Below are 26,006 nucleotides of genomic sequence, written 5' to 3'. Positions count from 1 at the left end.
TTAAGGTAACCAATTTCTGCTAGCCAATCTGCTGTTCCTTTATTGCATTAATAAACACAACACCCGCTTAACTTGAAAAATGAAGTTTTATTTTTTGTGTTATTTTTTTCTTCAATAAACTTTTTATAATTTAAAAAAAAAAAAAAAAAAAAAGATTATCCAGCTTTTTGCAACTGTGCAACATTATTTAGCAATGCTTCTAGGTGCTGGCGCATGCTGGCCAGAATGCCCGCAAAACTTGTGGGATCTTCAACTGCAACATCTGAAATTATGAGGCAAAGAAAACATTACTAACTTCCTCACATTACCTATTATACAAACAAGGTACAAAGCACACTTTAATGCAGGCCTGTCAAAACTGCGGCCCTCCAGCTGTTGTGAAACTACATATACCAGCATGCCTTGACCCAGTTTTGCTGTCAGAGAATGCTAAAGCTGTGTCAGGGCATGCTGGGATGTGTAGTTTCTCAACAGCTGGAGGGCCGCAGTTTGGACAGACCTGCTTTAATGGCAAAGTGACTACATCATGGATGTTTTAATGATAAAACAGTAGCAGAACAACACACAAGCCTGCTCAGCAATGTTTATTTTTTATTTTTTTAACAAAGTGTACGACACCATGGGGTACATTTACTAATATGGGAGTTATATTTTAGATGGGACGTTGCCCATAGCAACCAATCAAATTCCACATATTATCTTGTAGAAGGTGCTAAAGAAATGAAAAGTATAATCTGATTGGTTGCTATGGGCAACATCCCAACTTAAATAGAAATACCATCTTAGTAAATGTAACCTCATGCAGGGATTCATTCACATCTGGAGTGAAGCAGATTTTTTTTTTTTTGTTGGCCCTGCATCATCACACTGCATATCAACATCTTCAGAAGGACCACATATCCTAGCAGGTCCACACTCCCTGAAAGCCTGCCTTACTACACAAGGTCAAACAGGTTTTTAAAACTGTATTTCAAATTTTTTTGAGTGTAACTTTCACAACACTAATCACTGTGTCCTTAGCCTGCCTAACAAAGTGAAGCATGCGAGTTCAATGTGCAAATATTGGAATACCCAGGCACAAGAGAAAAAGTCAAACAACTACTAAACTCCACTCAGGTCTAACTGTTTTGCTGATAATGTCGCACATATAAACCCTGTTGTCCAGGCAACCCTGTCGACATAATGAGTGTGGACCTAGAGTGGTCATCCTAAACATTGCAGACGTAGACACTGTACATCTAATGATCCTCACACAAATGTAAATCCAACATCCATACCATGATGAAGAAGACAAAAATTGGACCTTGGGAAAAGATTGGCCCCACTACAACACTGCATTTATTAGAATGTGAAGTTAAATTAGGTAACAAATTAAATGTAAATATGTGTGAACTTACTCTCCTCTGCCACTTGTTCACCTCCCTCAAGTCGCTCCGGGGCCTCTGCTGCCCATTCTGATTGTGGGGAAGGAGGCTGGATGGGGGAAGGAGGCTGGATTATGGAAAGAGGATGGAAGGGGGATCTGGTTACAGAGGGTGGGTCAGATTGAGAGGGGGAGGGTGGCGTAGAGGTGGTTTGGGCTACAGAGGGGTGCAGAGAGGTGGGTTGGGCCACAGAGGGGGAGGGGGGCAGAGAGGGGGATTGGCAAAGAGACTGGGAGGTGGGCGGAGAGGGGGATTGGGCCACAGAAGGGGAGTGGGGCTGAGAAGGGGATTGGGAAAGAGAGGGGGAGTGGGGCGGAGAAGGGGATTGGGAAAGAGAGGGGGAGGGTGGCGGAGAGGGGGATTGGGCCACAGAAGGGGACTGGGGCGGAGAGGGGGATTGGGCCACAGAAGGGGAGGGGTGCTGAGAAGGGGATTGTGACAGAGAGGGTGAGTGCGGCGGAGAAAGGGATTGGGAAAGAGAGGGGGGTGGCGGAGAGGGGGATTGGGCCACAGAAGGGGACTGAGGCGGAGAGGGGAATTGGGCCACAGAAGGGGATTGTGAAAGAGATGGGGAGTGGGGCTGAGAAGGGGATTGGGAAAGAGAGGGGGGGTGGCGGAGAGGGGGATTGGGCCACAGAAGGGGAGGGGGGCGGAGAAGGGGATTGGTCTGGTCTTGACCTTTGCGGCCTTCCATCCGCTGCTTGCCGTTGTGCTTGCCCTAGAATGACATGTAATATTTAGGTTGTGGCCAAAAAAAAAATCAGCTATTAAAAATTACATTGTTCTGTCCCATGTTACATACACAGAGCAAGTTATTGTGTTCAGCCGACAGCCTGTGTAGCGACTCAGTACAACAACATTAACTTTTTCACAAGCACTTTGCTACACAGTCAGCACTGCAAGCCATAACCACACACACTGTGTAAACTTGTCATGTTTGTTCTACAATAGTGTAATTACAGTCTGCTAATTTTCTCACTATATAACTTCTTAGTGAAAATGTGCGGTCTTTACAGTTAAAGTTTCTGCTAATAATCTCAGTGTAATACACATATTTAATGTAATATGTTAAACTTACTGCGTCTTCGTCTATAGCGGATTTGTTGGCGCAATTCCGCCAACAGGTCCGGCGTGCGACGGCGGAGGTCGCTCCAGCGCCTTTCCAGCTGGATTATTGTTCTTCTGGTACGGGTGCATGTCCGAAGTATGCGGCGGACCTCCGCGTAGGCCTCGCGCTTTACCCTATTGGGTATAAAGAGCCCTGCGCGGCCTACGCGTCGGTCCATAACCTCGACCAACAGGCGCAGCTCCTGTCGTGTGAATGCAGCTGCGCGCATGGTGCCAATGGCGTTTTCCATACATGGGCATATATTTATAGTGTGTGGTGGCATTTGATTGGTTGTAATTTTATGGTGTCATCTGTATTAAACTTTATTGATATGTGTGCATTAATGTGCAGGACAGTGAGTACTGTTCGCATTAGCGGAAATTCGCACCCGCGGAAAACAAAAAAAACACACACACACTCACTCACAATCACACTCACTCACAATCATACTCACATACACACACACACACAAACACACACTCACTCACAATCACACTCACACACACACTCACATACACACACACTTATTGTTGCAAATTTGTCTTCCAAATACATGCTTAGAAATTAGTAGCATTGTAGGTTTGTAGGATAAAATAAATTAAAAACAACACATGACAATGTTTTGATATATGTCTCTAGATAGTTATAGAGATACATACATATAGCAGTAATATTTTTCCGGAATACATAAACATATCTGTATATATAGATAGATGGATAGATAGATAGATAGATAGATAGATAGATAGATAGATAGATAGATAGATAGATAGATAGATAGATAGATATATTTTATTTATTTTATTTAAAAAATATATATATAGATATTTTTATATATGTATTATAAAAATATATATATATATATATATATATAGAGAGAGAGAGAGAGAGAGAGAGAGCTCAAAAAGCATTTAAAAAAAACACAAGTATTTGTTACAATCTGTGTACTCACCACATTTTGCAGGAACAATCAGCTACACAAAGTTTTAGAATTTTTGGATCAGATGTTGTCATTTTTATTGTAAACAGATGCACAAGCCAAACATAAAAAAAAAAAGTTGGTTAATAACACAATTCACCCAAATTTAATTATTGTTTAAAAAAAAAAAAAAACCATTCTGTACAGCAATCTTACACAACAAACATGGTAAGGAGAACATTACAGATTAATTATGTATTGAAACAATAATAAAGACTCACAAAACAAAAGCAACATACTCTGAACTTTACCAAGCTACCTAAATGCCATCAGTCCAAAAATAATAAACAAATACAGACAGTTTTTGGAGACAAACGAAATAATAATAAAAAAACAATACCTGAAATAATCCCGGACAATTCTAGCCCTTACTGCATTCCCCCGGCGGTACACACTCCCCCCCACTGAATGTCCGGCCAACCCCTGGCTCCTCATCCGGCAATTCCTCCGTGTGTGGAAGCTCTACGCGACTCCTTACAGCGATGTTATGTAGGATAGCGCACAGGACCACAATTTTACTTACCATCTCCGGCGAATACATGATGTCGCTACCAGTGCGGTGGAGCACACGAAAACGCCCTTTAAGAACACCAATCGTGCGCTCCACCAGCTGTCTAGTGGCAGTAAGCGCGGAGTTAAATGCCGTATGTGGTCCTGGCCTGGGTTTACTGTAAGGAGTCATGAGCCAGGGGGTGCAAGGATATCCACAGTCTCCTGTTTGATAAGATGAGAAGAGAAAAAGTTTTTAAAAAACATAACAGAATGTAATTCCAAAAATATGACTGCTCAAATAATGAAAAGTACAAAACTCACTCAATAGCCACATGTCTTGGCCTTCCATCGTTCTTAATCTTTGCCATATCCCTGATTGTCTAATGATATGGGCATCATGGGAGTTCCCAGGGAACTTAGCATTCAGGGACAGGATCTGGAGGGATGGGCCACAAACAACCATTACATTCAGAGAATGAAACAGTTTCCTGTTTCTAAATATTTCTTCATTATGCCTGGGCGCAACAATCACAACATGTGTCCCATCCACAACCCCAATAACGTGTGGGAAGTGACTACCCCCTTCCTGAAATTGCCGCTTCACCACAGCCAGGGCACCAACATCCAAAGGCATTGAGATAAATTGCTTCACTCGTGTTAGGAAAGCTTGGCTGACACGCCGCAGGAACTTACTGAACTGGCCCTGCGACATGCCAACCAGATCTCCTATGACATGCTGGTACGAACCAGTGGCCAAAAAATGTAACACAGCAAGGAATTGTGTCAATGCTGGTATTGCTGTAGGATACCTAATGGATTGTTCTAGATCACTCTCTATTATGGAGAGAGTGTCTAGGATTAGATGAGGTGGCAGTCTGTATCTGCGCAACAGTACATCTTCTGGCATCCCAAAAAGGGGGACACAGTTACGGAAAATTGGTGGCCTTGCACGCCTCCGTTGCCTTGGAGGATGAGGAGCCGGTTGGGGTTGGAGTGGTTCCATGGGTTGTGGTGGTAGGGCTTCCGCTGCCACATGAATGGACATCACCAACTTCAAATGAAGGTAAGAATCATTAAAACACACAATCAATTAACACCACACATTTGACAAAAATAATATAAGTAAAAGTGTATGGGTGTTCACTTACTGCAGGAGCGTACTCCATATCTTCATGATGAATATACGGAACAAAAAAACAAACAAACAATAATCTACAGTTAGCTACGTACCTACTACATAGGTTACCATCACAAATAACCAAGTTTTTGAGTTTAAAAACATACCCATATAATTACTGCAACAATATATGAAAAAAACTACTAAGTCTGTTTTGTTTCTAACACACACACAAAAAAAAAAAGACACCTTACCTGCTCAGAAAATAGCGGACGACTTGTTTGGAACAAGAAACTGAAAATTGGCCTACTTTGGCACTCCAAATATAATAGGAAAAAATAACAATAGAGACACCTACAAGAGAGAGAAATGGCCAATCAGAAATAAGATAGACACTCTCACCAAACACACACCAGGCCACCCAGGGACAGGCAACTTACCTGCTCAGAAAATAAAGGACGACTTGTTTGGAACAAGAAACTGAAAATTGGCCTACTTTGGCACTCCATATACTTTGGAAATAGTATACTTAATATTTTGCCAGTAGATGGGGTTACCATAGTACTGGGTTATGCTATGTCAAATTTCCCACTGGCAGCTGCTTGTTGCTATGTCCATCTTTGTATGTGATGCTCATTTGTAGCCATGTTGTGTTGCTGCTTTAATGTATATATTGGAGTAAAAAAAAAATAAGCAAACACTTGTTTGTGTGTTTTATTAAAGGTTATGCACTCTTGAAAACTGTGCCCTGTAAAATGTAACATGGCATATTTACATTTGTGGTACAATGGAACAAACAGAATATTCTTACAAACACTGAATATTATAATATCAAAAATGTCTGCCTTGCACAACACTTAACTGGGCATATTAATTTTCCAAAAACTTGGATTTGAACTTGGGTTACTAAGGGCAACATGGCATAGTATTAGATATGGACACATGCTCCAAAATGAAATAATAAAAAATGTTAGTAAGTAACATTAAGTGTAGGCTGCATTATGGTGCTCATGTTATTTGGTATGTACAAAGGAATATGTCTATGGCGAGAACATTCAGCTGATGTAGTTTATTAGTTGGTTTAGTCACACTTGATTAAATTGCAAAGTATTCAGCAAATAATTTAAACATGCAGTTAACATCAAAGTATTTTACCACATAATTAATAAACTTTATTTGTGAGTGTGTCAGATTTAGACTTGGTAAATGTACATTTATTATGTGGGCATACAATTGCTGTTTGGAGTCATTTGTAACTGCAGTGTTTGGCAAGTAATTGCTGAACAGGTGAATTCATTTGCTAATTAATTGCAAAATAGGGCAGACACACTTGTAACAATACTTCGCAAGTGCTGAGTAGCTGCAGACATAAGGGCCCTACACACTGGCCGATTTTTTGAAAGATATGAACGATCTCGTTCATAAATGAACGAGAACTCGTTCATATCTTTCAGTGTGGAGACTCCTGCGATGAACGATGCGCGGCCCCGCGCTCGTTCATCGCTGGTCTCCCGTCGGCTGTGCATGCAGGCCAATATGGACGATCTCGTCCATATTTGCCTGCACTTCAATGCAGCCGCGTGACGGGGGGAGTCGGGCAGCTCGGCGGCGGGTCGGCCAGTGAGTAGGGCCCTTTACTCCTCGGCTGCGTGTAGATAGCGAACATTTGTTGTGTACTTTTTACCATCGGCTACGCATTTCTGCTACTAACACGCCTACTGCCGGTTGCATACTCCCACACTAGCCGCCCACTTTCACGCCCATTTCGTAAGATAGCGAAGCCGTGCCTCTGCCACGCCTCCGTCACTCCCTGATTTCGGTGATGTAGTACGAGCTGAATTTCAGTTAGTAATTTTGCACAAGCGTTGTATCGCTCCCTTTGCGCACGCGCATTACTGCTTTCGCGCATGCGCAGTGTGTGATTTTTTTTGCCGTTTGCGATGCGATGAACTGCTGCGATCAACTCGGAATGAGGGCCATACTGTACAGGACTTCCCTTATCTGTTAATTATACGTCACGGCTAGGATTCCACAACGCTGTGCACACTGCAGAACCACAGCGTCATTGCTAAGTGCAGGAACACAGCCGCATAGATGCATATAACTACAGTCTGCAGGTGACGTCATTACATAGTGACACAGCGGGAGAGAGGGCCCTGCTCGCAGGACCTTGTATTCTAGAGGGGCTGTTGCTGGACGCATATGGGCAGTGGGAAGGCCAGTACGTCAGGAGGAGGGGGATACGGCTTAGCTAATGAGATGAGTGTACACCAGGGAAGTGCCTTGTGTCAACAGTTTCAAAAGGTCAACATGGTAATGGTCGACACAAATGGTCAACACATGTTATTATTATTATTATTATTATTATTGTTGTTGTTGTTTATTTATATGGTGCCACAAGAGATCCGCAGCGCCTAACAAAGGGCCTAATTCACATCTGATCGCAGCAGCAAATTTGTTAGCAAATGGGCAAAACCATGTGCACTGCAGGTGGGGCAGATGTAACACGTGCAGAGAGAGATAGAATTGGGTGGGTTATGGGGGTCATTCCAAGTTGATCGCTAGCTGCCGTTGTTCGCAGCGCAGTGATCAGGCTAAAAATCAGCATTTCTGCGCTTGCGTATGCACCGCAATGTGCACGAGCGTCATACGGGTACAAAGCCGGTTGTGCACAGGTTCTAGCAAAGTTTTCAGTCGCACTGACGACCGCAAGAAGATTGACAGAAAGGGGGCGTTACTGGGTGTCAACTGACCGTTTTCAGGGAGTGTTTGGAAAAATGCAGGCGTGGCTGGGAGTTCGCTGGGCGGGTGTGTGACGTCAAAAGCCGTCCCTCCGTCATTAGATTCAACGCACACGAAGAGTAACTACAGGGCTGGTCTTGTTTTGCACAAAAAGATTTTGCAGGTGCTCTGCTGCACAGGCGTTCGCACTTCTGCAAAGCGAAAATACACTCCCCCGTGGACGGCGACAATGCATTTGCACAGCTGCTAATAACTGCTAGCGAGCGATCAACTCGGAATGACCCCCTATATTGTTTCTGTGCAGGGTAAATACTGGCTGCTTTATTTTTACATTTTAGATTTCAGTTTGAACACACCACACCCAAAACTAACTCTCTCTGCACATGTTACATCAGCCCACCTGCAGTGCACATGGGGGGTCATTACGAGTTGATCACTCGCTAGCAGTTTTTATCAGCCGTTCAAACGCTATGCCGCCTCCCACTGGGAGTGTATTTTGGCTTAGCAGAAGTGCGAACGAAAGGATCGCAGAGCGGCTACAAATAAATTTTGTGCAGTTTCAGAGCAGCTTCAGACCTACTCAGCGCTTGCGATCACTTCATTCTGTTCAGTTCCTGATTTGACGTCACGAATACGCCCTGCGTTCACCCAGCCATGCCTGCGTTTTTCCTGGCACGCCTGCGTTTTTTCAAACACTCCCTGAATACGGTCAGTTGACACCCAGAAACGCCCTCTTCTTGTCAATCACTCTGCGGTCAGCAGTGCGACTGAAAAGCTTCGCTAGACCCTGTGTAAAACTACACCGTTCGTTGTAATAGTACACCGCGCGTGTGCATTGCGCCGCATACCTATGCTCAGAAGTGCCTTTTTTTTTGCCTCATCGTTGCACAGTGAACGAATGCAGCTAGCGATCAACTCGGAATGACCCCCATGGTTTTGCCATTTGCTAACAAATTTGCTGCTGCTATCAGGTCTGAATTGGGCCCAAAGTACATAAACAAATTAGCAAAACAAGAAAACAGTGACTTACAGCACAAGATAATGTAGGACAAGTACATGGTATATAGACATTCTGCATCAGGGGACAGGACACTGACATAAGCATCAGGGCGGCAGAAACCGAGGGCGAGATATCGTAGGGAGTAGTATAAATAGTCTAAAAGAGGGAAAAGTACAAATGGGACTTAGGGGCCTATTTCCAAGCAGTTCTGCTATTTCCGCACGTGTCGCTGGAATGTAACAAGATAGAAGGCAGGAGCTATTGGATATGATGTCTGCTTTCCCAATCTGTTATACATGGGCTAACGCCATCAGTCTTCAGTGGAGCTTCATTGGGGGCAACCCTGCTGGAGAAGGATCTTGGATTCCCTCTCCGGTGGGCGGGAGCGATGCAGCTGGATAGCAGCGCAGTTACCCGGCTGGGGTCCAAAACCAGAAGTGATTGTGAATGAGATCGCCTTACTTCTTACTGATCTCTGGGACGGCCTTTATTGGAGTCCCAGCATCTTACTATGGTACATTTCCCCCCCCCAAAAAAAAGATTCCTCAATGTTGCGATAAGGATTATTAATTTTGGGGTGCTGGCTGCGTTTCTTAATAACAACGCCCCTTTGTGAGCGCAGATAGTGTAGAATTAGGACTGTTGGGGTATGAGGGCAGAGGATGGGATACACCTAGGGGGCAAATAATGTAAATCCAGCGCTGCCATGAGGATTCCTCGCACCAGAATAATTAGAACATTTCTTCTCTTTCTAACATCTGAAATAATCCAAAATATCAGCTGCAAACAGAACAACGAGGATTCGTTTACTATAAGCGGAACTGGTTAAAGTTTATATTAATTATGCTCAGCAGATAAATATCCATATTAAAGTGCGATTTATGGCCTCCTCTTATTTTATCAGGGCCTAGCTAATCACACATTCTTGGTAAGTCCGTATTCTATGGTAATGTTTCTATTATTTTAATATCCCTGCTTTCCTCATTCAGAGTCTGTGAGATTATTGTAGTGCCAAGTCATTTGATTTATCATTTACAGAAAGCACTTGTTCAAAAAGTCACCGGCAGATATTAGATGATGATTGCTTGCAATGAGTTTCTTCTCAACGTCTGCAAAGCCAATTTTACTTTTTCTGCTACCTCTCATTGTGAATGAGGGATCTACTGCATTCATAAATAGGGCACAAGACTAAGCTGCTTGTGAACCTACACACGAGACTGAGTTGATTGTGAACCAACACATGAGACTGAGCTGATTGTGAACCTAGACACGAGACTGAGCTGATTGTGAACCTACACACGACATTCAGCTGATTGTGAACCAACACACGAGACTGAGCTGATTGTGAACCTATACACGAGACTGAGCTGATTGTGAACCTACACACGAGACTGAGCTGATTGTCAACCAAAACATGAGACTGAGCTGATTGTGAACCTACACGTGAGACTGAGCTGATTGTGAACCTACACATGAGACTGAGTTGATTGTGAACCAACACATGAGACTGAGCTGATTGTGAACCTACACACGAGACTGAGCTGATTGTGAACCTACACACGAGACTGAGCTGATTGTGAACCTACACATGAGACTGAGCTGATTATGAACCTACACACGAGACTGAGCTGTTTGTGAACCTACACATGAGACTGAGCTGATTGTGAACCTACATGTGAGACTGAGCTGATTGTGATCCTACACACGAGACTGAGCTGATTATGAACCTACACACGAGACTGAGCTGATTGTGAACCTACACACGAGACTGAGCAGATTGTGAACCTACACACGAGACTGAGCTGATTGTGAACCTGCACACGAGACTGAGCAGATTGTGACCCTACACACGAGACTGAGCTGATTGTGACCCTACGTGACATTTGGCCTGTTTTAGCTAAAATACTGACATTAGCTGGTATGGTATTGTAGCACCACCATGCACTCCTTGTCAACATCATGGAGTCTGTCTGAGATTTCAGGAAGAGACAGAAGGATTTGATAAAGCTACATCCACAGAAGGTCTGTGGTTAGTTCTCCAAGATGTTTGGAACAACCTCCCTGCCCAGTTCCTTTATACACTGTATGCAAGTGTACCTAGAAGAATTGATCTCTATCTATCTTTCTCTAGCATCCATAAGGGATATTGGGGACACATTAGTACGATGGGTATAGACGGGGTCCAAAGGAGCCAGTGCACTTTAAATTTCTTCAACTGGGTGTACTGGCTCCTCCCCTCTATGCCCCTCCCACAGGCAGTTATAGGTAAAACTGTGCCCGAAGGAGAGGATGCGCACTGTGGAGCTCCAGAGATTCTCTTCAATCACTGTTTTAAACTTTATTTTTGGTATGCTTTTTGGGCAACAGCATACCGGCACCGTGGGAGTTAGGGGATGGGAGGACGGTCACCGGCCTCGCGAGGTGTCAGAGCAGCTTCCCCGCTGCAGGACCATTGTCCTGAGAGGTGGTTTGTTCAGTGGGGCTGTCGCAATCGCAGCACGCAGCACACCCCTAACCTAAGCCGGAAAGTGACGACAGTGGTGAGTACAAACCGGAGACCCCGCTAGGGTGGTCCCCCGGTTCATTCTGTGGCTGACACATACTGGACTCTCTTGGGGGGGCTACACGCTATAGCCCCTGTGTAAACTGGCTAGCGGTGGCTTAACTTAACACATGTGTGACGTTTTAAACACTTTTGGGAAACTTTGCCAGTATAAATATATCAGTAGCTCCGGCGCCATTGGGGGGGCAGAGCTACCTCAGAGCGGGCTCAGCGGCATTTTTGCTCCTTCCTCTGCACAGCAGCAGCAGCCTCACACAGCTCCTCCAGACGCAGGGACACGCTGGATCACTGGTACAGGGTGTAACTCAGGGGGAGAGCCACTATTGTGCACATTCCTACATCCCAATAGGGAAGATAGTCATATAAACAGTGTTTCACTGCGATACAGCGAGCAGCCTCACTGAGGATATATAGCTGGGGTGCGCTGGTGCCTTCTCTCTGTCTCCTCTCACATACAGTAGAGAAGGCTTGCATTATATTGTCTGTATTGTATGTGTATGTTGGTGTATTACTGTCATCATGGTTAAACAATTTATGCAGTGTGTGTAACAATAGGTTCTCCCCACTCTCTTCTTGCTCCATTTCTTGTGAACAATGTAGTCAGTCCTTACAAAATATTGAGGCATATTTGCCTACCCTCCCTCATTCTGCAGGAGACTCCCTGAAATATCATCAATCTCCCTGACTCCCTCAATAGACCAGCAATCTCCCTAATTGCACCGTACCCCCATTATGCAGCTGTTACATTCTTGGGGGGAGGCGGGAATAAATCACAGATACATACATTCAAATGGGAACATCAGTGCCATTTCCCTGCATTGGTTATAAGACACAATGATTCCTATGGCTACATGCGTTTTAAATAAGGTTTCTCGTGGCCACTTACAGTATATGGAACCTCTTGTAGAATACAATACACAAACAAATCCTGCTAAATATCAGTGTCTTTTCTTCAACAAGTAGATCTTTCTAACTTCGGGGCTCGTTTACATTTGGATGTAAGTCATTTTCATGACTCGCCTCTCCGATGTAGCGGCACACGCCCGCGCTGATAGGTGTTACTTTCACATCTCCCTGAAATGCTTTTTCAAAAGTAGGCAAGCATGCATTGAGGAGACTGTGGGGGAGGGTCATGAGCCTTCCTGGCTAGGTGCCATCAAAATTATGATGTCTGATATGTCATCTCAGCTCACAATGCCCACAAAACACAAGAATTGCAGCAGGTTGTTGCAAATCTAGCTGCTAGGACTGATGTCCCCCCCTCTCCCCCCCCCCCTCTCTGCTGCAGGTTCACAGAATTGATGAGGATATGCAGGAGGATGGGGTCGATGTGGACCCCGTAAGTGGGGACTCCACTCCTACACAGGGTATTGAACCCCTCATTCTGGCTATACGGGATGTGTTAAAACTCCCTCTAGAGGACACTGCATCACAGCAGTCGTTTTTCCTCGCACAAAACAAACTGAGTGTCACCTTCCCTGATTCAAAAGAATTGGATGACCCATTTACGTTAGCCTGGAAAAATCCAGATAAGAAATATCAGGTGTCAAAACATTTTTTGACCCTGAAGGCAGAAAATTCTGGGAAGAATCCCTGGCTGTAGACGTCTCTGTCTCTCGCCTCTCTAAGAAGGGCTCTTTTCCCTGGGGATAGGAAAATTGAGACCACTCTGCAGGTATATCTCAAAGACTGGTCATAGCAGGTTGCTGGATGACACATGCAATTCATACGTGGGCTACTCAAATTCAGGAGGGCCTCTCTGGGGATATGACCCTGGTTACTACAGTGACTCTCCTAAAAAACATTCAGGACGCGGCACGCGGCCTCTGTGACTCGCTCAAACAGACTGGCAATATTAAAGCTAGGACTACTGCTATGGCAGTGTCAGCACGCAGGGCCTTGTGGTTGCATCAGTGGATTGCGGACGCAGAATCCAAGCTCAATGTGGAATCCCTTCCCTTTACAGGGGAATGGCTCTTCGGGGGCGAATTGGACACGTGGATCTCTAAGGTTACTGCTGGAAAATCCACGTTTCTTCCCTCAGTGGCCCCGCCAGCTAGACGTACCTACCCAGGACCATCTACTCAGTCCTTTCAGTCCACCAGGTTTTGGTCTAGGGCCAGAGGCGCCTCCAATGCAGCTAGAGGCACCAGAGGTGAGCCTAAGAAACCAGCCGTTGCCGGCTCTCAGGAACAGAGCACCAGTTCAGTTTCCGCAAAAGCTTCAGCATGATGGTGCCTGCCCACCCCGAGAGGATCTCGAGGTGGGAGCTTGGCTATGTCACTTCGGCTACATCTGGGAAAGTTCCTGCCAGGATGCCAGGGTAAGAGATCTCATCTCTCAGGGGTACAAGCTGGAGTTCGACGGTGCTCCTCCCCAACGATTTTTCAAATCAAGCTTACCAGCTTTGGAAGATAGGCGTATTACGCTACTACTGGCCATCAAAAAGTTGGTTCAGTCCGGAGTCATTGTTCCAGTACCCCTGCAACAACGTGGACAAGGTTACTACTCCAATCTGTTCGTAGTGCCAAAACCGGACGGGTCAGTAAGACCAATTTTGAATCTGAAGTCCTTGAACCCTTACCTGAAGGTTTTCAAGTTCAAGATGGAATCTTTGAGAGCAGTGATTGGAGGCCTGGAAGCACAGGAATTCCTGGTATCCCTGATATCAAGGACGCCTATCTTCATTTCCCGATTTGACCTCCTCATCAGGCCTATCTGAGGTTTGCCGTGCTGAACGATCACTACCAGTTCCAGGCGTTACCCTTTGGCCTGTCTACAGCTCCGAGGGTGTTCACGAAGGTGATGGCGGAAAAGATGTTCCAGCTCCGGGTCCAGGGGGTCAACGTGGTCCCTTACCTGTACGATCTCTTGATAAAGCGAGTTCCAGGGAGCTTTTATTGCTCCATATAGATCGCACTATCCAACTTCTGTCACGCCATGGGTGGATCCTCAATCTACAGAAGTCCCACCTGGAGCCACCTGGAAGATGGTAGCCTCGTATGAGATGATCCAGTATGGAAGGTTCCATGCCAGACCTCTCCAATTGGATATCCTGAACAAGTAGTCCGGTTCACATCTTCAGATGCACTGGATTATACAACTGTCACCCCAAGCCAGGATTTCACTCCTGTGGTGGCTGCAGTCTTCCAATCTCCTGGAAGGTTGACACTTCGGGTTTCAGGATTGGATCCTCCTCACGATGGATGCAAGTCTGAGAGGATGGGGAGCTGTCACCCAAGGGGCGCAGTTCCAGTGCAGGTGGTCTGCCCAAGAGGCCCTACTTCCGATCAACATTCTGGAGCTTCGGGCTGTCTACAATGCTCTGCTCAAGGATCATGCGGTCCAGGTACAGTCGGACAACGCCATGGCTGTGGCATACATCAATCAACAAGTAGGGACAAAAAGCAGAGCCTGCATGCGAGAAGTGTCAAGGATTCTCATCTGGGCGGAAAGAAATGCAAGAGCACTGTCCGCAATCTTCATTCCAGGTGTGGACATCTGGGAAGCAGACTTCCTGAGTCCTGTAGTCCCCAGGAGAGTGGGGACTACACCTTCAGGTATTTCAACAGATCATCGACAAGTGGGGATGCCCACAGATCGACATGATGGTGTCTAGCCTCAACAAGAAACTTCGCTGCTATTGCTTGTGAACCAGGGACCCTCAGGTGAGCGCAGCGGATGTTCTGACATCGCCTTGGCCTTACCAGCTGGTCTAGCTATTTCCTCCGATTCCGTTGATCCCAAGGGTGCTCAAGAGGATCAGACATCAAGGAGTGCAGGCAATCCTGATTGACCCGGATGGCCCCAGAGAGCTTGGTACGTGGATCTTCTGGGCATGTCCGTAGAAGACCCTTGGCCTCTGCCAATAAGAAGGGATATTCTTCAGCAAGGATCGTTCGTCTATCCGGACTTACGGCGGCTTTGTTTGACTGCATGGAAGTTGAGCGGAACATCCTAGCTAACAAGGGTTTTTCCAAAAAAGTTAATTTCCACCATGGTGCAAGCCAGAAAACCTGTGACGTTGAAACACTATTGTCATATCTGGAGGAGATATGTCTCCTGGTGCGAGGAGCGCACATATCAGCCTGCAGAGTTCCACTTGGGGAGGTTCCTCCGTTTCCTGCAGGCTGATGTGGATAAAGGCTTACATCTGAGTTCCCTAAAAGTCCATATTTCAGCTCCTTCAATCTTCTTCCAAAAGAAGATGGCTGAGTTGCCAGAAGTTCAGACCTTCTTGCAAGGGGTGCTTCACATACAACCTCCGTTTGTGCCGCCCACGGCACCTTGGGATTTGGATGTGGTGTTGGAATTTCTACAGTCCTCCTGGTTTGATATGATGACAGTAGAAGACAAGTACCTCAAGTGGAAGTCGGTGATGTTGCTGGCCCTGGCTTCTGCTTGACACGTCTCTGAACTAAGGGCCTTATCGTGTAAAAGTCCATACTTGGTGTTTTACGTGGACAGAGCGGACCTCAGGACTAGGCAGCAATTCCTGCCGAAGTTCATCTCTGCGTTTCACTTGAATCAACCTATTGTGATCCCATCAAGTTCTGGCGCTTCTGCCCCTCCGGAGGCATTGGATGCTGCGCGAGCCTTGAAGATCTATGTCAAGAGGACGGCTCGGACCAGAAGGATGGAATCCTTGTTTGTGCTATATGACGCACAGAAAAAGGGTTGCCATGCTTCAAAGCAGTCCATTGCTCGTTGGCTTAGTCTCACTATTCAGCGTGCCTATGTGTCGGCAGCCTTACCTGTTCCACAGTCTCTGAAGGCCCACTCTCCAAGATCAGTGGGGTCTTCCTAGGCAGCTGCCTGTGGTGTCTCGGCCCTGCAACTGTGCTGAGTGGCTACCTGGTAGGGGAAGAACACTTTTGTGAAGGTCTACAAGTTTGATACCCTGGCCAAAGAGGATAACCAGTTTGGGCAGGAGTTGCTGCAGATGTCTCCACACGTTCCCGCCCATTCTGGAAGCTTTGGGACATCCCCATCGTACTAACGTTTCCCCAATATCCCTTATGGATGCTAGAGAGAATAGGATTTTAATACCTACCGATAAATCTTTTTCTCGTTGTCCATAAGGGATATTAGGCGCCCGCCTCAGTGCGCTGACTTTCTGCAGGTTCTCTCTTCTATGGTTACCTGTTCAGCTGTTGCTGTTGTTGCCAGCCATTGCTGGCCAAGTTTTGTTGTGGTGTGCTTGTGTGTGAATCTCACCACTCTTTGTTGTTATGTTCCTTCTCTCAAGTATGTCCTTTCTCCTTCGGGCACTATTTTACCTATAACTGCCTGTGGGAGGAGGCATAGAGGGGAGGAGCCAGCACACCCAGTTGAGGAAATTTAAAGTGCACCGGCTTCTTTGGACCTCGTCTATACCCATCATACTAATGTGTCCGCAATATCCCTTTTGGACTACAAGAAAATGATTTACCGGTAGGTATTAAAATCCTATTATCTATCTATCTATCTATCTATCTATCTATCTATCTATCTATCTATCTATCTATCTATCTATCTGTCTGTCTGTCTGTCTGTCTTTCTATCTATCTCAAGTTAATGATTCAATCAAATCAATCTCATACATATCTATCTATCTATCTATCTATCTATCTATCTATCTATCTATCTATCTATCTGTCTATCTATCTCAAGTTAATCATTCAATCAAATCAATCTCATACATATCTATATATCTATCGGATATATGTATCTAAAATCTATCGATCTCAACTCTATCTACATATCTCATATCTACCTACCTCATATCTGTCTCATATCTATCTACTTCATATCTATCTAACTCGCCCTTCGTTCTCACCCTACCTAACCTATCATTTATTGTTGTGTGCTATTCATAAAATATGACAGTTTGTATTGTATTGTACGTATTGTATGTCACAGTACATTGTTACTATGTATATTCCCTGCAGACACTTTGTGACTCCTTAACTATAAAAGATAATAATAATGTTCTGATCATCACCAAACAAACGCACCGCCGACGGATGAGCCGAGCCTATACTGTATAAACACAAACTACCACTAACAACCACTAACAGGTCAGATCTATCACTATATACAAGTGACTGCTAAATACGCTCAATGGTAAATGATACAGTAGCCGTAAAAGTGTAACATAATAAAATAATGTAAATAACGTCATCTTCCATATAAATGTAAATGTTAATGATTTCATTTCCTTAAATACTGAAAGGGATGAGCGGACACTTCCATATGAAATAACAATCAATTCTAATAATTGTCTTTAATAAATAATAAAAGCTAAATGCTCTCATAAAGACAATGTAATGTTACATAAATGTGTAATATATATATATATACTAGGTGGCTCAACGCGCCCTACGGGCGCTCTTCCCACCGTCGGAAGGGGCTACGCCCCCTTAACCCTTGCACGCCCTTGGGGTGTGCAACATTTTTATTATATGGAGTATTACCGCCAATTATAATTTTATGAGTGGTGAAATATTGCACGGACAAAGGGCGTGTGATGGTTAAGCAGCCGTAGCCCGTTGCGATGGCATGAACATCGCACGCAGGGCATGATTAGTCACCTAGTAGGTGCTGTGGTTGGGGGAGTGGCGAGTGTGGGGGAGTGGCGGGCGGGGTAGGGGGTGGCGCGGGTGGGGGAGGGGCGGGGGTACCGTGGGTTAGGGAGGGGCGGGTGGGAGTGTGTGCTGCGGTGGCGGGGTGGGTGTTCCGCGGGCGGGGTAGGGAGTCCGAAGGCGCAGCGGGTGGGGGAGTAGCAGGTGCAGGGCTGTGGCATATGGGGGAGGGGGTCTGAGGGCGCTGCGGGTGGTGGGGGTACAGGGGTCTCGGGGGTGGGGCACTGTATTTACATCATACCATTCACACAGGATAGACTGTACACATACCCCATGCACACACTGTACACACGACACTACACACACACCAGTGACGTGCGGTGAGGTCAGGGGCTGGGGAGGCACTGCAACTAACCCCCCCCCCCCCCCCCCCGCACAAAAAAAAAAATTGCAGTCCCCCCCCACCGCTAAAACCAGCACCAGGCAGAACCAGCTGGGGGGGGTAATGCCATAGCAGGGGAGACACTCAGTGTGGGGTCCCCCTGCCATGCCATTATACACCTCCCAGCCAGTCAGCCCAGTGTTGGCATTCCTCGGAAAGTGGGGCCCCAAAAAATGAAAATGGGGTCCCCCCTCCCGAGCAATAACCAACACTGGGCTGATAGCCCAGTGCTATGCCCCGCACCCCTGGTGGCGGTGGGTGCGGGGTTCATTGTATGCTCTGTTCTTTACAGGTGGCCTACAGGTCCCAGCAAGCCTGCCCCAGCATGCTGGCACTTGGAGAACCACAAGTGCCAGCATGCCCGGACATAAATGGCCTGCTGGCACCTGCAGTCCACCTGTAAAGAATAGTAATATTGTTCTTTACAGGTGACCTACAGGTCCCAGCAAGCCTGCCCCAGCATGCTGGCACTTGGAGAACCACAAGTGCCAGCATGCCAGGACATAAAGGGCCCGCTGGCACCCGTAGTCCACCTGTAAAGAAAATATTAAAAATAAAACACAACACATACTTAAAAAAAAAACTTTATTAAACAGGGTCTTCACCTGGGGGCGGCGGCCTTTAAGCTCTTTTGCGTGGCCGCCGCCTTTCCCAGGGCTTCTGGCGTCTTCACCTGGGGGGGCGCCACCTCCCCAGGGCTTCTGGCGTCTTCCTCCGGCGTCTTCACCTGGGAGGCGGCAGCCTGTAAGCTCTTTTGCATGGCCGCCGCCTTCCCAGGACTTCCAGCATCTTCACCTGGTGGGCGGCGGCTGCTAAGCTCTTTTGCATAGCCGCCGCCCATCCAGGACTTCCGGCGTCTTCGGTCTTCAGGAGCTCTTCTCAGCTCCTCCTCCGCCGTCGGACTGACAGCCGCTGCCTCGCGCTGACTTATATAAGTCAGCGGAGGGGGGCGGGGCGATGACGCGGCGAGCCATGATTGGCTCGCGGCGGCCATCTTGAATTTCAAAAATGACGCTGAGGCGCCATTTTTGAAATGGGTACCGCTTCCGCTGCCAAACTCTGCTGAACTGTAGGTAATGCCGCGTCCCGCCGCCGCTACCGTCGTCCGCATCACCGCCGCCAGCACCTCCGCCGCATCCCGCACCTCCGCCGCCCGCACCTCCGCCGCCACCGAGGCCCACACAGTAATTGACAGCGGATCCAGTGACGGATCCGCTGGCCAATCACTGTGGCCTCACTGACAGGGGACGTGCTTTCATAGGTTGAAAGCACGTCCCTGTAGGAAAGCGGCACCTCTAATGGTGCCGCTTTCCCATACAATTTCAATGGGCTTTTCCTGCCCATTGTTAGGCCCCACCCGCACCCGCCCCCCGCTCCCATATCTTTTATCAGTCGGTACGGGAGGCACCACGATCGGTGCCTCCCAAACTGATTTAATCATTTTAATCATGAGTAAAATAATAAAGAAGATACTTATGTGTCATAAGTATCTTCTTTGTATTATTTTACTCATTAATGACAGGGGAGGCACTGCCTCCCCTGCTCCCCCTGACTGCACGTCCCTGACACACACACACACAAACAAACACACATAAACACATACAATCTGCTGGAGCTGCACCAGCAGCGCTGTAGTAGAGCGTGCGTGAAGGGCTTGGTGGAGGGTTGGGTGGAGTGTTTCTGCCTGTGAAGGAGTAGAGGGTGGGGTGGCACATGTAGAAAGTGGGGGTCACGTCTTTGGGACTGTAGCATGTGCAAGTACTTGTGCGCTAACTTCCTACCTGCTGTAATGATTTGGCTGCTGAGAGAGGGCGCTCCGGCTCTGCAGCAATGTGCCGTGAGCCGTCCTGTATCAGTTCAGGCAGCGGTAGGTGAGTGTGTTGCGGGTCTGGTGCTTGTGTCCCGCTCGTGTACCCGGCGGTGTGGTTTACTGTAGAGGAGGATGGTGTGACAGACGAAGCGGGCTCCATCCGAACAGCAAGGGGGATCGGTGAGTGGGTGTTCCATGTGCCGTCACACTGAACATCTTATAGGCCGCCTGGCTGCCAGCACGAACCTCCCCGTGTGATACATGCAGGCGCGTTGCAAGGCATGGGGTGTGCTACCGTGGAGAAGGTGCGGTGGGCGGCCGCCTGCTGCTTCAAAGTACCCACGCCTCTGTTCCCTTCCCTGATGATCCTGGCCGGAACAGTGTTTGCTTTTGCTGCTACCACTGGCCATGATCTAGGTAGTGTCAGTGGGCTTTGTGCCTGAATGTGCTGGTGGCTTTGGCCATGGTGTATCTCCATCCAGAAACAGGTGACTCCACCCAGGTTTGTGACTCCGCCCAGCGTTATGGCCAGGCACAGAGTCACAGATCTGGGCTATTATATAGGAGATATATATATTTATTTATTTATTACCAGTTATTTGACCACTCGCATCCAATTAACCTACCAGTATATTTTTGGATTGTAGGAGGATGTCGGAGTACCTGGAGGAAACCCACGCAAGTATGGGGAGACTATACAAACTCCATACGGTTAGGGCTACAGACCTATTAAACAGATTAATAAAATAGACTCTCCGTCACAACCAAGTGTGTCGCTGCACGATGAATAGTATTTGCAGTGCGCTAGATAAGTCTCTGATAGGATCTGATAAAGTTCTGTAACTTGGACAGACCATGCAGCAATAGGAGGTTATTATGTTTGCATACACAGTAAATACTGTCTGCCATAGGCGTATCTATAATGGGTGCAGGGTGTGCGGTGCACACCGGCTCCTGGATCCAGGGGGCCCCACACACTGCATGCCCTGCACCCATATAAATATATTTACCCCTTCAGAGTCCTGCAACAGCGGCCAGCGCTGCAGAAATAAATCACTGGCAAAATGACCACCGCGCCTATTTTCCCGGTGATTTGCACATGCATAATAGAGAGGTCCCTGGGAATAAGGTACAGGCACCATGTTTCCGGAGACCAGCCAGAGTCTACTCACTGCCAGAGGGGGCCTCTCCCACTATCTCACCCTTTCACCCACTGCATCCCCCTTGCTTCACCCACATCCTACCCCTGTCACCCATTCCCTGGCTTCAACAACTGCCTCCATCTGTCACCCATTCCCTGGCGTGACCAACTGCCTCCACCTGTCACCCATTCCCTGGCTTCAACCACTGCCTCCACCTGTCACCTATTCCCTGACATCACACACTGCCTCCACCTGTCACCCATTCCTGACATCACCCACTGCCTCCACCTGTCACCCATTCCCTGGCTTCAACCACTGCCTCCACCTGTCACCTATTCCCTGACATCACACACTGCCTCCACCTGTCACCCATTCCTGACATCACCCACTGCCTCCACCTGTCACCCATTTCCCGACATCACCCACTGCCTTCACCTGTCACCCATTCCCTGACATCACCCACTGCCTCCACCTGTCACCCATTCCCTGTCATCACCCACTGCCTCCACCTGTCACCCATTCCCTGACATCACCCATTACTTCCACCTGTCACCCATTCCCTGGCACGGGAACTGCCACTCATTGTCCCCGTCTGTCACTCCCAGTCACCTACTGCTTCTCCGTCTCCCACTATCTCTCCCCATCACCCACTGCCTGACCCTATACCCAGGTATAGATTTCAGGGCCAATCACACCTTGTCCCCTTCATCAAGTAGTAAGTATGAAAAAATAATCAACCGGACTCATCAGCCTGGTAGGCCACCCCTAGGCACATGCCTCACCTGCCTAGTGGGAAATCTGCCACTGCCTCTACCTCTCCCCTAAATCCCTTTCTTCCCATTGCCCTCTCTTGTCACTCGCACCGTCTTCCTCTCCATGGCATCAACCTCTCCCCATCATATGGAGTAGGCCTTCCCTTTGAGGCCACGCCCCTTGTTGTGAGGTCACTCCCATGTTGCGAGACCACGCCCACTTTTACAGGAGCAAGCGGACCTTTGGCATTAGCAAAATAACCACTATCCAACCTGTCATTTTGTTCTGAATCTGCCCTTGGGTACTACTACTGTGCAGCGTAAGGTGTATATGGGGTACAACTACTGTGTGGCATGAGGTGTATAAGTGGCACTATTGTGTGGCATAAGGTTTATATGGGGTACTACTAAAAATAAAAAATATATAAAATATTTATAAAGGGGCAGACTAGATGGGCCAAGTGGTTCTTATCTACCATCAAATTCTATGTTATGATACTAATGTGCGGCGTAAGCTGTATACGGGGCACTATTGTGTGGCGTATGGTTTATATGGGGTACTACTACTTTGCGGTATAAAGTGTATACAGGGCACTACTACTGTGTGGCGTAAAGTGTATATGGGGCACTGTTACTGTGCAGTGTAAGCAGAGCCAGATTAACAATGGGGCGGGTGGAGCTGCAGCTCCAGGCCCGCCCATCATAATAGGCCCGCAGGATAAGCTCCGCTGCAAAAAACAGCCCACCGACACTGCTAATTTACAACCCCTCCCATTCCTCACCTGTCACAGCCCCAGAAGCCCTCCCTGTGCCGCAAAATGTCTCCGCTCCTCCCCTGCACCGTGATGTCACACTGTGTGACATGGCACAAGCACCTCCACTCCACCGTGGACACCTGGTGACTTTGCCGCTTGGCTGGCTAGTGCTGGCTGAATGGTAGGTGCCCCCCCCCAATGGGGCGTGGCCACATGTCCGTGATTAGGCCACGCCCCCAAATCTGCAGTCCGTCTGCAATGCATCCTTTCCTACTTTTGCTGTGTCCGGCTGGCCCAGTGAGTGGGGGGAAATGGATGGTGGGTGGGGGCCTGGGGGGACTCGGGGTAATTGTGTGTGGGTCTGTCTGCATCCCTGCCTGCTCCTGCTGTGTGTCCGGCTGGCTCAGTGAAGGGGAGGGAAGCAGGGTGTGGGTCGGGTGTCTGGGGGGAACTGTGTGTGTATGTGACTGTGAACAGGCTGTAAGTAGTGACTGGAAGCAATAGGCTGGGTGTGTGTGTTTGTGACAGGCTGTGTGTGTGGGTAGTGACTGGAGGGGACAGGCTGTGTGTGTGCGTAGTGACTGGAGGGGACAGGCTGTGTGTGTGCGTAGTGACTGGAGGGGACAGGCTGTGTGTGTGCGTAGTGACTGGAGGGGACAGGCTGTGTGTGTGCGTAGTGACTGGAGGGGACAGGCTGTGTGTGTGCGTAGTGACTGGAGGGGACAGGCTGTGTGTGTGCGTAGTGACTGGAGGGGACAGGCTGTGTGTGTGCGTAGTGACTGGAGGGGACAGGCTGTGTGTGTGCGTAGTGACTGGAGGAGACAGGCTGTGTGTGTGCGTAGTGACTGGAGGGGACAGGCTGTGTGTGTGCGTGTAGTGACGAGGGGACAGGCTGTATGTGTGCGTGTAGTGACTGGAGGGGACAGGCTGTATGTGTGCGTAGTGACTGGAGGGGACAGGCTGTGTGTGTGCGTGTAGTGACGAGGGGACAGGCTGTATGTGTGCATGTAGTGACTGGAGGGGACAGGCTGTGTGTGTGCGTAGTGACTGGAGGGGACAGGCTGTGTGTGTGCGTAGTGACTGGAGGGGACAGGCTGTGTGTGTGCGTAGTGACTGGAGGGGACAGGCTGTGTGTGTGCGTAGTGACTGGAGGGGAGAGGCTGTGTGTGTGCGTGTAGTGACGAGGGGACCGGCTGTGTGTGCGTGTAGTGACTGGAGGGGACAGGCTGCGTGTGTGTGTGTAGTGACTGGAGGGGACAGGCTGTGTGTGTGTGTAGTGACTGGAGGGGACAGGCTGTGTGTGCGTGTAGTGACGAGGGGACAGGCTGTGTGTGTGTGTGTGTGTGTAGTGACTGGAGGGGACAGGCTGCGTGTGTGTGTGTGTGTGTGTGTGTGTGTGTGTGTGTGTGTGTGTGTGTGTGTGTGTGTAGTGACTGGAGGGGAAGGCTGTGTGTGTGTCCGCGCGTAGTGACTGGAGGGGACAGGCTGCGCGCGCGCGCGTGTGTGTGTGTGTGTGTGTGTGTGTAGTGACTGGAGGGGAAAGGCTGTGTGTCTGTGTAGTGATTGGAGGGGACAGGCTGTGTGTGTGTGCGTAGTGACTGGAGGAGACAGGCTGTGTGTGTGCGTAGTGACTGGAGGGGACAGGCTGTATGTGTGCACTTAGTGACTGGAGGGGACAGGCTGTGTGTGTGTGCGCTTAGTGACTGGAGGAGACAGGCTGTGTGTGTGTGTGTGTGTGTGTGTGTGTGTGTGTGTGTGTGTGTAGTGACTGGAGGGGACAGGTTGTGTGTGTGCGTAGTGATTGGAGGGGACAGGCTGTGTGTCTGTGTAGTGATTGGAGGGGACAGGCTGTGTGTGTGTGTAGTGACTGGAGGGGACAGGCTGTGTGTCCGTGTAGTGACTGGAGGGTACAGGCTGTGTGTGTGTGTGTGTGTGTGTGTGTAGTGACTGGAGGGGACAGGCTCCGTGTGTGTGTGTGTGTGTGTGTGTGTGTGTGTGTGTAGTGACTGGAGGGGACAGGCTGCGTGTGTGTGTATGTGTGTGTGTGCAGTGACTGGAGGGGACAGGCTGCGTGTGTGTGTTGTGATTGGAGGGGACAGGCTGTGTGTGTGTGTAGTGACTGGAGGGGACAGGCTGTGTGTCCGTGTAGTGACTGGAGGGTACAGGCTGTGTGTGTCTGTGTAGTGACTGGAGGGGACAGGCTGCGTGTGTGTGTGTGTGTGTGTGTAGTGACTGGAGGGGACAGGCTGCGTGTGTGTGTGTGTAGTGACTGGAGGGGACAGGCTGCGTGTGTGTGTAGTGATTGGAGGGGACAGGCTGTGTGTGTGTGTGTGTAGTGACTGGAGGGGACAGGCTGTGTGTCCGTGTAGTGACTGGAGGGTACAGGCTGTGTGTGTCTGTGTAGTGACTGGAGGGGACAGGCTGCGTGTGTGTGTGTGTGTGTAGAGACTGGAGGGGACAGGCTGCGTGTGTGTGTGTGTGTGTGTGTGTGTGTATGTGTGTGTCTGTGTAGTGATTGGAGGGGACAGGCTGTGTGTGTGTGTAGTGACTGGAGGGGACAGGCTGTGTGTCCGTGTAGTGACTGGAGGGTACAGGCTGTGTGTGTCTGTGTAGTGACTGGAGGGGACAGGCTGTGTGTGTGTGTGTGTGTGTGTGTGTGTGTGTAGTGACTGGAGGGGACAGGCTGCGTGTGTGTATGTGTGTGTGTGTGTGTAGTGACTGGAGGGGACAGGCTGCGTGTGTGTGTTGTGACTGGAGGGGACGGGCCTATGTGTGTGTTGAGGGTGGGAGAATAAAGCGCGCCACCGTGTCCGTAGCGTGGCGAGCGCAGCGAGCCCGCAAGTGACTCATTTGCGCTCGCCACACTGTCGGTAAGCCGGCGGTCGGGCTCCCGGCGCCGGTATGCTGGTTGCCGGGAGCCCGGCCGCCGGCATATCGTAGTGAACCCGACTGGGGGAACAGGCTGTGTATGTGTAGTAACTGAAGGGGACAGGCTGTGTTTGGAGTGAATGTGGGGGGGGGGGGGGATGACTTGGGAATAGGGGGGGGGGGGGGGGGGGTGTGTGTGTGTGTGTGTGTGTGTGTGTGTACAGACTCCGGGTTGCTCACTTTGGCGGC

Source organism: Pseudophryne corroboree, chromosome 4, assembly GCF_028390025.1.
Source record: "Pseudophryne corroboree isolate aPseCor3 chromosome 4, aPseCor3.hap2, whole genome shotgun sequence".
Taxonomy (NCBI): Eukaryota; Metazoa; Chordata; class Amphibia; order Anura; family Myobatrachidae; genus Pseudophryne; species Pseudophryne corroboree.
This window is presented reverse-complemented; position numbering follows the sequence as displayed.